Genomic DNA, 13,216 nt, shown 5'->3' on the forward strand with positions numbered 1-13,216 from the left:
ACTTGGTCTAAACTTGCCATTTGTCTCCATTACTCACATTGCCTATACTCTGTTCACTCTAACCTGTCTAAACTTGCCATCTCTGTCTCCATTACATTCATTGCCTATTTCTTCTCCACTCTAACTTAGTCTAATCCTGCCATCTCTGCCTCCATTAAACACACACACACTGCTACTGTGTGTTTTGTCCCTTGTAACTGTCTATAGCTACCGTTTCTCCAGCCTGATTTTCTTTTTTATGTGACATTTAGCTATCAAGGGTACAGTATATTACAGAACATACCTATTAAAGTTCCACTGCTGCCTAGTACTCTGATCTGCTAGTACCCTAAAGTTACAGAAGCAAGTGTATAGATAATGCTGTAATACTCTGGAATACACCCATAACAAAGAAAGCCTTTACTTGATACACTGCATATATACACATTGTCTACATACATACATACGTGATACACACCCACCTTGTCTACACACATAACACATACATACCCTATCTTGTCTATAATGTACATACACAAGACACACCCATTTTTTTCTGTATCCATACACAAGACATACTTAACCCATCTACTATACACCTCAGTTCTTGCTAAATTTGCCGTTCTTCTCAGGTCCCAGTTTTTGTTTTTTATATATTCCAACTTAAACCTGTTCTTTCCCACTAATAGCACACAGTAGTCCAATAGTTAGAATGCCCCCGGTGAAGTTAAAACTGTGGCATGTGTACGAGTCTGATATCAAAGAAAGACAGGAGATTTTTGGCCAAGGAAGTAGGCTGTTCATCTTCCCTTAAATGAAAATAACCCACAGTGTTTATTTTCAGGCTCTTAAACCTTGATGGGAGAAGAAGTAATACAAGACTACCTATTACTTTTAATTCATCACCCTTTCATATTTTAATCAGGCTATCTTTTGTACTAGTCTGCCTCTCACATCCTTTACTGTACTTGTCTTCCTCCCACATCCTCTCCAATTCTTGTCTTTCTCCTACATCCTCTCCTATACTTGTCTTTCGCCCACATCCTCTCCGATACTTCCCACATCCTCTCCTATACTTGTCTTTCGCCCACATCCTCTCCACTTGTCTTTCTCCCACATCCTCTCCTATACTTCTTTCTCTCACATCCTCTGTATTTGTCTGTCTCTCACATCCTCTCCGATACTTGTCTTTCTCCCACATCCTTTTCTATACTTGTCTCTCCCCCACATCCTCTCCTATATTTGTCTTTCTCCCACATCCTCTACTGTACTTGTCTTTCTCCCACATCCTCTCCTATACTTGTCTTTCTCCCACATCCTCTCCAATACTTGTCTTTCTCCCACATGCTTTCCGATTCTCTCCTCATGGCCACACTACGCATGGTACGCCAGAAATCGACCTTATTTATAGTTGTTGTTGTTACTGCTGTTACAACCGCTGCCAACACAGTTTATTACAGATGGAGGTCAATGTACGAAACTTCCCTGTAAGAGGCATAGGGGAATTTCTGGTTTAATTTCACCTTTAGCAGAGGGATCAAATAAAATATAAAGGCTTTTTGGAGAGAATAACACACAGGCATTTTCTAAGGACAAGCTGTATGTGCACATCTGGCCTTGTGTTATGTGGTTTATAAAGCTTTCAGCAAACCTACAAAGCTGCATAAACGTACCCCTTGCTGAATGATGTAATGTAAATCTTTTTATTCTGTTTAACTGTTGGCTATTTCATGATACAATTTTGAGGTCAGTGATTCCAATATTTGCATTAATGATAACTTTGACACACACACACACACACAGTTGTATTAAGTGAAAATAAGTTAGTGATATGTAATATGCAAAAGCAGCTAGCCTGTATTGTACTACTTGTCTTTTTCTTTATGTTTGATATTCACCTACAATGGTTTTTAGTGGCAGAATCTGGTATTTTAGGTGGCTACGAACTCTATTTTGATAATTTATAGTCTGAAGCTTGGTAAAAGTATGAGTGACAACCCTGGGATCCCTAGCAATCCTGTATATCCCAATTAAACTCAGTTACAATATATTCAGTTAGTCTTATGTTACTTAATCTTGCAGCTTTGGTCATCAGAACAACATCGTTAAACAAGGGACACCTGTATTCACAATTGGTCTTGTTTTATGTAACTTTAAAAATGTATTCAACAAAATTATGTGTATTATATGATGCCAGAAATTCCCCCTATTGCTCAGGAGGTTTGGTACAGGGCAGCCATCGTGCGTTGGCAAGCTTTTATAACTCCTGTGGGTGTGTGTCAGGACAATCATTGTGTGTGTGTGTGTGTGTGTGTGTGTGTGTGTGTGTGTGTGTGTGTGTGTGTGTGTGTGTGCACGCCCGCATGCGCGTGCACATATACAGCATATGTGTGCACATGTTGTGTATGATATATGGATGTGTATGTGTATATGTAAGTATGCAAGTCTGCATTTGTGCATGTATGTGTATGTGTGTGCATGTACTGTATTCGAGAAAGAGAGAGAGAGAGAGAGAGAATTTACTCTTTCAGTGTCAATAATTACTCTTAGGAATTAGATGCTTATATAGAGACAAAAGCCTTGACATGATAAAGCTGTGAAACCAAGAGTCATATTCTAAGTGACTCTGAAAACATCCTAACACCTATTCCTTAGTGAATTATTCTGCACATTACACCTGGATATTCACTTGTGTACTACTGATGAAAATTATATCAAAATTAAATCACTATACTAACATATGAGAGAATTAAACCCCTCAAAATCATCCTGTATGTTATCTTTGCATTAGGGTGATATTAAAATGACACAGATAATGTTAAGTGTAATATGCTGACTGAATCACTAAGGAAGATGTGCTAAAAGGCCTCATACATTGCCTAGAATACGGCCTATAGCTTGGCATGCTTCAAAATATGCTAGGGATGTAAACAAATGTGAATCATAACTGAGGGACTTAGAAGAGCAGTGACTCTAGCCTCCTATTTGTTTCTAAGTAATCAGGCATATTTATTGAAATCTTTATATAATTTTAACACCCTGTAACCTATACTCTCAATATAATCATCTGACTTTAGCTGGAATGGAGTATGAGGGAGTTATGAATAAACCATGTGATTTTAATGCAACAAAACTAAAATAAAAAAGAATGACAGATAATGTAACCTATAAGAACACTGTGAAATCTGAATAATAATAAATGACTGGTTGCAACTCCCCTACACTCCTGATGGGGCAATAAATAAATAAATAAATATATAAATGAGTTGATTGCTGAATGAAATGGCTGAAATATCACTGCTATTCTAAGGGTCTCAGTTTTGGTGTATGAGCTGATGATGACAAACTGTACATCTCAGGAAGCCAGTCTCAAACATTGTTCATTGACAGTTTCTTTCCACTTTTAACCAAAAATATTATGAAATTTTTACATGATAATCTGAAAAGTAGGCCTTGAAGATTGCTTCACTAGGTTTTGAAAGTCACTGGTCTCGTTATTTATCTGCGATGTGAACCTGTATATGTGTCTGTAGATGCACATAACTAATAGTGTGAGATGAATTTAAAAGCAGCTAATTTCATACACTGTTATTTGGCAGATTCATGGGCCATTTTTGATCACCCTCTATCCCCATCATTGGCTGGAAGGAAGACACAGCAGGGCTGCATATTGAATGAATGCACATTGTCAAGTGTTGAGGTGGCAGTTCCATCCTTTTTTGGAATGTATGAGGGACAGTTTCCAATGACACTGTTACCCATAAAGTCTCAATGCTTTGAACTACCAGCATCAGGTTTGGATGCTGCCAGAGATTGAGCAGCATGGACAGCCACCATTAGGTGACCAAGGCCGATGCATGCAAGCATGTTGGAGCCTTCAAAAATGAACAAACAAGAAGTTTACATCTGGTGGTGCCATGCACCCTGGGTGAAACAGCTGCAGCATCCACCCTGGAGCCAAACCTCCTCATAAATCTCTAAACCTCACCATGGGAAGGAATATGATCCACCCTGGTGAGGTACTGTCGACTAGAAAGGGGTGTTGGTTCCATACTTGGTCATGTACTGCACTGTACCTGTAAGACAGCCCCACAAAAGCAGTTGTTTACCTGTGGTTGACAGGTCTCCTCAGCCAGACAGAGTGAGGTATGTAACACCAACTACAACCGGTCTTTGTTAGGTGTGGAACTGATACAACTTCCCTCCAGTCATGGGTTGGATTAGAGGGTAAATAAACACTGCTGCTAATAAATGTATAATTGCAGACATAAATACTGATCCACTCCATACTGATAAATGACAAAAATGAGCAACCACTTTCAAAACCCATTGAGGCTGATTTCCAAACCCAAGGAACTCTTGTACTGTTATGTAAGACTTTCATAAATGTCCCAGCACAAACTGGAATGAAATTATTGTCTAGAACTGTACGATCACCTCCACTTTTTGTACTACAAAGGGGGTGTTGGAGGTCTTATGTGGCATAATTCTATTAGTCTTGCAGCTACTGTGGTTGGATTATAATAATGGATTTATTCCAACAGTAAATGTGAAACATAAACAAATACATCAGTGTCACAAAAGACCTCCAACATGCCAACCCCTGTAGTACATACAAGTAGAGGCAGTTGTACATGAGGCTTAAATAGAGTTTGAGATAAAATTTGTCTTGAGATGTCACCAGTTAGATTAATCCTTCAAGTCAGAGGATGTATTTTTCTTTTTATTCTTTCCACAACATGCTATGCTATATTTACCATAAGGGAGACCTGTACTAGGGGGGTCTGATGCAAAGTCCTGACCCCTTCACTGTCTGAGGATTTCCCAAGGTAAAATACAAGTCTCAAGGCAGCAAGAATAAGAATATAAACAACATCCTCGAACTGAAAGAGTTAATTCTGTGTTGTTGTTGCTCAGGAGTTATGATATATTCATGGAAGTGCTATTTCCTCTCACTGATCATTCAAGCTACATGCAAATTAATTTTTCCATTGATAAAAGTGATAATTTCATCTCATTATTCATCTGTGAAAAATGTTAGCATAAATGTAATTCCATATTGCCGTCCACAGCTGGATCGCTTGTGTGTGTGCACCAAAAAGGAAGTGCACACCTTGCTGAGCAGTGCAGGGTGGTCTGAGAGTGTACTGCCACGTAATTGAAGTCAATGAGTGCTTACTGGTGGAATGTGTACCACTGGACTAATCTTAAGAAGGTACTATTTCTATTTCTTCATGCCCCAAGCTTTCCATGTTCAGATCATTTTTGGCCCACCCTGCTTTGCTCTTAAATATTCAAAGTCATCCACAAATATATAGGAGGGATGTAATGGCTATTGTTGGCTTGGAAATAAATATATATAACCTGTTTTATAGTTGTAAGTCTTGGATACTTCATTTTTTTCAGTATGAAGCTGCTTCTTTGGGAAAACTATGACTTGTGTCAAATGCAGGTATCTTTATCACTGTCAACACCAATGCTGCCATGGCTATCAGTATGAGATCTACAATACTGATAATGATTATTAGAAATCAATACCTGTATATGTGAATTTAACTTATTCTTGATGTTATTTAAAAAATATTTTAAGCATCACTTCCATGCAAAGTTGCCAATGTTTGGAATTGGTTTGCATGTGTGGGATGAGGTGAAGTCTTTGTTTAGCTCTGGTGTTAATGTTTTAGTTTCATGGAGTTTAGTGTAGCAGGCCTAGAGAGAGTAGCAGCCTCACCACAGCATAATGGAGGTCTGTTTACCACTTCCTGTTCATATTTATAGCCACCCGACAGACCAGGCAACCGGAAAAAAGGTGCTGGAATCCCTGTGTCTTGTGAGAATCAAAGTTAACTGGGTTGTATTTCCTGATATTAAATGTACACTTGCAAGTCACAGTGTCTGCCTACCCTTAACCCGTGCCCATGGTGGTAGCTAAGGAAGTTGCTGCCAGCATCACACACCAGTCACAGCCAAGATCTCACATCAAAGGAAGCCCTACTGCTGGTGGTTCAGTGTTTTTCCAGACAGCATGAGGCATGGTGCCATCATGCAGTTTAGGAAGTCATAGCAATGGTATCACAGCAAACTAAGACCTGTTACTGGCTGAAGCTATCACCACTTAAACACTGGGCAACATGCATGAAAATATTAAGATGGAGCTGGGCAACATGCAAGAAAATATTAAGATAGAATATACTAAACAAATAGCTAAGGAAGAGGTGCCAGGAAGCCTCTGATGCCTTTGTCTGGTGTCAAACTTGGCTACTGGTGTCCCTTATGCCTCGGGTAGGGCAAAAGGGTGAGCACTAATTGCAGCTGGCAAGTGTACTGGTATTAATGGTGTGGCAGAAAGGGTCCCAGTACTTTTTCCAGTCCTTGACCCTTTGACTGTGGTGTTTCCATGAATTGAATACAACCTTTCATCATGGGTTGGAGTAAAATGCAATGTTGCTTGTTCTCAGCCTGAATGTTAACTGTGACAGTGTTTAACATTTATGGCGTCCTAGGTTTCACATGAGCCTAGCAAAATGTCTGTTGTTGTAAAATTACCTATCATTAACCTGAAACATGATACAAAGAAGGTTACAGTATTCGCAGTCAAGGGGTTAGTAATCTCTTGCAATACGAGAGCAATGTAGAGAGTGTATAATTAACGTAGCAGGTGATAGTATTAAGGCTGGCTATATATCGATCCAGTTAATAGTTGAAGCTATGAAATACAGTATGTAATGTTTTTCAAGTGCTTGGTCATTTTCGGGCCAAGGTTTTATTTCCCACATAGAATTTTGTTGTTGTGTATTATATAAAGCTATCAGGCTATATAATGATAATGTATTCTAAACTATATTTTCACTAGTTTAAGAGGCTCCCTAACACTTCTTCCAGTCTTAGTTGTGTATCTGGTGTGATTATATATTCTTGTATGTTATTCATACCACATGTGTTGATATAAAAGGGTGATAATTAACATGTTTGACAATATGAAGCCTTATATACAAAACCAAACTCTAAGACCAACTCACACCAAAGACAACAAAAGCCGTGCTATGCGTGCAATGTGCCTTTAAATTGCAAGCTATTTCAATGAGGCTACTAGTGCCAGATGCTGTAGTATAGCACAGACAGAGAAATTCATGTAAATTACCACACTGAATAAACATAACTGCAATTCAAAAACACACAGCAAACAAGTCACACAGCTCCTGCAGTTTCTAATGTGAGACGGAAGGAAGTGGTGCCAGAAAAGCCTCCTAAACTGAAGAGAATATGGTCCTATGAAATGAAGAAATACATACAGCAAGTTCTCGTTATATTTGTACATCATCTTTCTTGCCATTCTTTCTTGCAGTCACACTATATTACAGAAAAAAGTCTATTAAATTCCGTTGCTAGACACAAAGTTTTCCCTGGATTTCCACAACTGACAATACCAACTGCAAGAAAAAAAAGTTGAGATACTTCTGCCCACAACCAAGGTATATAACGAGAACTGCTTGCACCAACTGATTAATGCTGGTACTTCAAACCAAATTCTGGTGAAGTATAGGATCATTATTGGATAAAAGGAACATTCAGGGAAGTCAATGCCTGTATGTATCAACCCATTTACACACAGGTATAGGTTAGTGATGATAGCTGAGAAAATAAGTTACTCCCTCACATTGTTACAGAGAGGTGTTGGGCATTTGGTTGGTAACATTCTTGCTGTTTAGTTGGTCCTCATGTAAAGTTGTTTCATGTGGTCCTTATTTAAAGTTGTTTGATGTAAAGCTGTTTTCTTATTAACCTGCGTATGATTGAAAAACCTTTTATTTGTTTTAAGGCTCCTCGTGATAAATTATAAACTTGTTTCTATTTAAGCCATTAGTATTTTTCGTTCTTGTTGAATCTATAACTCAAGAACCAGAAAAAAAAGGCCTTAGTTTTATCACACAAGACAGACTTTTGCCTGAAAACATCCTGGACTTTACGTGAGGACTAACTGTATTGTGGAGAGGACTGTTTGGTGGAGATAAACACACTTCAAAAATTACAGTGGTGATGTTTAACCCTACAAACTGTCATGAAGATGTATAACTAACAGATATATCAGGTTAAGGTTCTAAAATACACATGAATCGTAGAGATTTCATGATGTACGACAATACTGATACACAATGGTAAAAATATCATGGTTTTGAAACATAAACAGTAATTGGTACAAATATCTGGTTATGGATTTGAAGCATACAGTAACTGGTAAAAAGAATGTCAGGTTAAGTTTTTGTTACATGAAATTAGTACAAATGGAAAGTTACAATTCTGAATCATATATCTGGTAGAAATAACAGGTTAAGGATTTGAAATATGAAACTGGTAGAATTACTGTATAAAAGTTAGGGATCTGATTCATGTACAGTAAATCGTAGAATAACCTGAGTAAGTATTTTAAATGATGTATCCAATTGGTAGAAATAACTGATTAGGAAATTTAAATGTATTACTGGTAGAAATATCATCACTTATAAATATGTACAATACAGTAAATGGTAGATGAAACTGGTTAGGGATTTGAAATATTTAACTAGTAGAAATAACTGGTTTAGCTTTTGGAACAATAGGTAGAAATATCAGGAGTGAAAAATATAACTGGAAGAAATAATGAGCTAGGATATGAATCAATGGGATATCAAATGGGGAAAAAGAAAATTAGAGAAATATATACTGCCTTTTAATCCAGTATCAAAGTAGGTTTTTTGTACTGTGGAAGACAGTGTGAATGCTGTACTGACACATACATGTACAGCCTATGGAGAAGTGCTTAATCCATTTTTAAAATGCCAATTCCTATAATTTGGCCTTAACAGTCAAACTGTTTAAATTTACACAGACATTGGGAAAGCAAGCCTTTATCTTTTGACGTGACATTTATGGAAAGCCTCTTGTTGTTAAAACTGAGTAGCCTGCATCCCATATTCCATGCAGTGGTCTGCAATAATACAGAGGCCCAACACATTCTATCTCCATGAAGTGCTGCAGAAATTACTGCATCATAAACTAGCACATTCAGTGTCCACATATGCCAAACCCTTACAAAAAAACAAAAACAATGACTAAATAAACCAGGATCACATGAGAGAATTGAGCCCCACAGTACGACAATGTAACCAAGTGTGCTGTACAGGCTGTTGGGCTGGCTGACATTAAGATAATCAGTTCATCAGTAACTCAGCAACTTGACAGTGATGTTGGTGTTGTTAGGCTGGCCCCTATGAGTGTCTGACAAAAACTGGGGGCTTGCCTTCCCCACTGTGGTGTTCAAGTTTTAAGCATACAGTCAGTCCTCAAATAATGTTATTACTTAAGTTATTTTATTATTAAGTTGAGGATTAAGTACCATCATTCTGAACTTGACCTGACTCATTTGATGTTCTTTTTATTCTTGCTGCTACAATACATTATTTTTTTCTTAGGAAGCATCTGATAGGGGTTTAAAGGCTTTTTATATCCTCTTCTGTTCAGTTTCCATGAAGTTATAAAAACTGTCTGAAGAATAAAGGGAAAGTCATCCCTGGCCTCAATGGATTAAGGGCTGACTGTATGACTAAGAAAATATTGTTGAAATTGCAAAGCCAAAAATGCAGTGGGTGATGCAGGTGGACATAGTAGTGTACAGTATGACATTCCAGACACACATACTGCAAGGACTATGGCATTCACACTATTGTCATTCTTGGATCTCATAGGTGCTTGCATATTTTGTTGATTAGTCTTTATATTCTCACTGTTTGGTTTTAACATTTTACTTTCATTGTTTAATTTTAACTTCTGTCCCATTTCCAGAGAAAAAAGGGAGTTCATGTACACAATTTACTCTTGCATTTTTAAATATTGTCTGCTTTAGAAATTTACAGGGTTTCCATGCACATTTTATTATTATTTTTGTCTGTTTTGAAATTAGAGTACCGTACTTGTACACAATTTGGCCCTGGCCAGTTTGCTTCTTTCACAGCCAAGTTTAACCTGACTGTCATGGGCTGAGTGTGCTGTGGATTACTTGTTTAGTTTTGACAGGAACTGTTATTAGTTTTGGCAGGAATTGTTACATGATTAGTTTTGGCAGGTACTGTTATATGATTAGTTTTGGCAGGAATTGTTATATGATTACCTTTGGTAGGAATTGTTATATGATTACTTTTGGCAGGAATTGTTATATGATTACTTTTGGTAGGAATTGTTATATGATTAATTTTAGCAGGAACTGTTATATGATTAGTTTTGGCAGGAACTGTTATATGACTACTTTTGGCAGGAATTGTAAAATTAGGTTTGGCTGGATCTGTTTTGGTAGTGGAGCTGCTTTTGGTAATGAAGTAGCTTCGTGTGACACATATAGTTAGCTGTGTTAGTGCTACAGGAGGCTTGTGGAAGGTATCAAAAGGGCCCCGAGATTCACAGACAAACTTACAATCAATATTTTGTTGTAACTATGATAAGTTTTTTCCATAAAGAACAAGAGATGATAAACTGGTAGAATACTAATCAAACGACATGGGCCTTACAAGCACATGACCGATCATAAGTGGGATATGTTATGTAGGGAGAAGAAATGGTATCATGGCTTGTGGTAACATCTGTTTTTGAGGGACAACGAAGAGACGTGGGAGAATTGTATTCTCCTTTGCTATCCTTCCTGTATCACTTATGACAAGGATGGACAGTATATGAGATTTAGTGCTCTCCCTTCACTGCCTATCCTGTAAAATAAATAACAGCTACAACAGGAAACGGATCATTATGGAGAAACTCTGTGCTTTTATGCTTGTCCTTTCTGGAAATGGTAATCAAAGTTACGATGAAGAATTGATCGTACACTAGTTTTGTGAATCCAGGTCCGGGATATTCGTAGGTGTGCAGTTTTTTGGCAGGAGATGAAGTGCCACTCTATTCCTTACTAACCTATATACTGTATCTTTATTGAGTCCTGTTTACGAAGTTGGTAAGGGTTATCATATTATATTAGTTTGTAGAATGTGTTTTGTTTTATTTGTCCCCCTTGTGTGACTATGGGGGTTGAGATAGTATAACGAGGAAGGAAAAGAAAGGGGAAGGGGGGATGGAAAGAAGGGAGGGGAGAGAATTAATGAAGGAGTGAAGGGAAAGGAAGGGAACTAAGGGAGGAGGGGAGGGGAGGGGACAGGACAGGAGGGAAGGGAAGGAAGGACGTACTGTAGAGAGCTTAGATGAAAAGAAAGAGAAGAATGGAGGAGAGTAGGAAGGGAAGAAAGACTGTGAAGGGGTTAGGAGGAAGGGAAGAAATGGAGGGAATGAGGAAAGGAGGGAGGGCATGGTGGGCTTATGGGGAGGGAAGAAAAGAAAAGAGAAGAACAATGGGAAAGAAGGTTGTAGAGAGGCTTAGGTGGGAAGGGAGAAAGGGAAAGGATGGAAGAAGGAAAAGGAAGGAAACAAGGAAGGATGTTGAGGGCTTAGGAGGGAGAGAAGGAAGAGGAGGAAAGAGGAAAGTATGTGAAGGACATTAGATGGAGGAAGGGAGGGAAGGTAAGAAGCAAAGGGGAGGAGGAAGGAAAGGAAGGAATGAAAGATGCAGAGGGATCAGGAGTAAGGAGGGAGAAGGAAGGATGGGTGTGGAGAACTTAACAGGGAAAAAAGAATAAGTGAAAGAAATAAGGAAGGAAGGAAGGATGCTGACTTGGGAGGGAAAAAGGAAAGGTAGGAAGGATGGGTGTGGAGGACTTAGGAGAGAAGAAGGAAGAAAAAAAGGGAAGGAAGAAAGGGAGGGAGGATGCAGAGGGCTTTTGAGGGAGGAAGGGAAGGAAGGAGAAAAGAGAGGACAGTGGAAAAGAGGGAAGCATTTAAGGATGAGAAACACTTAGTAGGGAAGAACAGGAGGAGGAGGAAAAGAGGAAAGGACGGAAGGAAGGAATGATATGGAGAGTTTAGAAGGGAAGATGAGAGAGAATGAAGCAGAGAAGGGAGGAAAGGAAGGGTGTGGAGAGTTTGGAAGGAAGGACATCAGAGGGAAGAAGCGAGGGAAGGAAAATGAAACAGGAAGGAAGGATGTGAAGAGCTAGAAAGGGAAGAAAAGGAAAGGAAGGATGGAGGAAAAGGAGGAAGAATGTGAAGGAATTAGGAGGGTAGGGAGGGAAGAAGGAAGAGAAGGAAAACAGGAAGATGTGGAGAGATTAGGAGGGAAGATGGGAGGAAAAGAAGAGAAGGAAGGTATTGAAGGACTGGAAGGGATGGAAGGATGTGAAGGGATTGGTAGGAAGTGAAGAAATGAAAAGAAGGTTGTGGAGAGCCTGGGAGAGAAGAAAGGAGAGAAGGAAAGATGCTGAGGGATTAGGAGAAGGGAAGAAAACAGAGAAGAGGAGGGAGGGAGGAAAGGAATGATGGTTGTGGAGGGGTTAGGATGGAAGAAGAGGGAAGGAGGAGAGAAAGGATGTGGAAGATCAGGAAGCACGAAGGGAGGGAAGGATGGTTGAAAAGGAGGGAAGGAAAGTAGGAAGGAAGGATATGGAGGGTTTAGGAGGAGGAGAAGGGAAGAAGGGAAAAGTAGGAAGGGAGGAAGGAAGGATGTGAAGAACTTGGGAGGGAAGGAAGAAGAGGAGAAATGGAGAGAAGGATGTGGAGGATTTAGAAGGGAGGAAGGGAAGAAAGGAGGGAAAAGGGAAGGCAGAAAGAGACTGGAGAGACGAGAAGGGGAGGAATATATACAAAGTGGGGAAAATACGAGAAATAAGGGGAAAAGGTGAGTGGGAAGAAATAGGAGTATGTGAAAGCAAGTCTGAGAATGAATGAGAGTTGGAGTCAAATGGAAACATATTTACGTCACTGGATTAAAGAGATGGAACGTGTGTGTGTGTGTGTGTGTGTGTGTGTGTGTGTGTGTGTGTGTGTGTGTGTGTGTGTGTGTGTGTGTGTGTGTATGCGTAATTAATGTCTCCTCAGCTCCGTTTTCTATCACTGGCACTATTAACAAACCCCTGAAGCTCCGGAGTCCGGACCCCTTCAGTAACCCTTTAACCTTGAGGAGGGATGCACGCAGAGGCGCTCCCAGGGGGGAGGGGCCTCCCCCTTAGCTCTCTGGGTCCTTTAAAAATTTATATATATTTATTTTGATAACAGCAAAACATGAAAAATTGGCAAGTACAAACAAAGAGTAACACATGAGCCAGCAGCTGCCTAACTAAACCTGCATATGACCTCCCGGTAATTATCGGATTACCTGACCTCACCTCAC

Source organism: Coenobita brevimanus, chromosome 15 (genome assembly GCF_032717465.1).
Source record: "Coenobita brevimanus isolate Jiangsu-jjx chromosome 15, ASM3271746v2, whole genome shotgun sequence".
In the NCBI taxonomy this organism is placed as follows: Eukaryota; Metazoa; Arthropoda; class Malacostraca; order Decapoda; family Coenobitidae; genus Coenobita; species Coenobita brevimanus.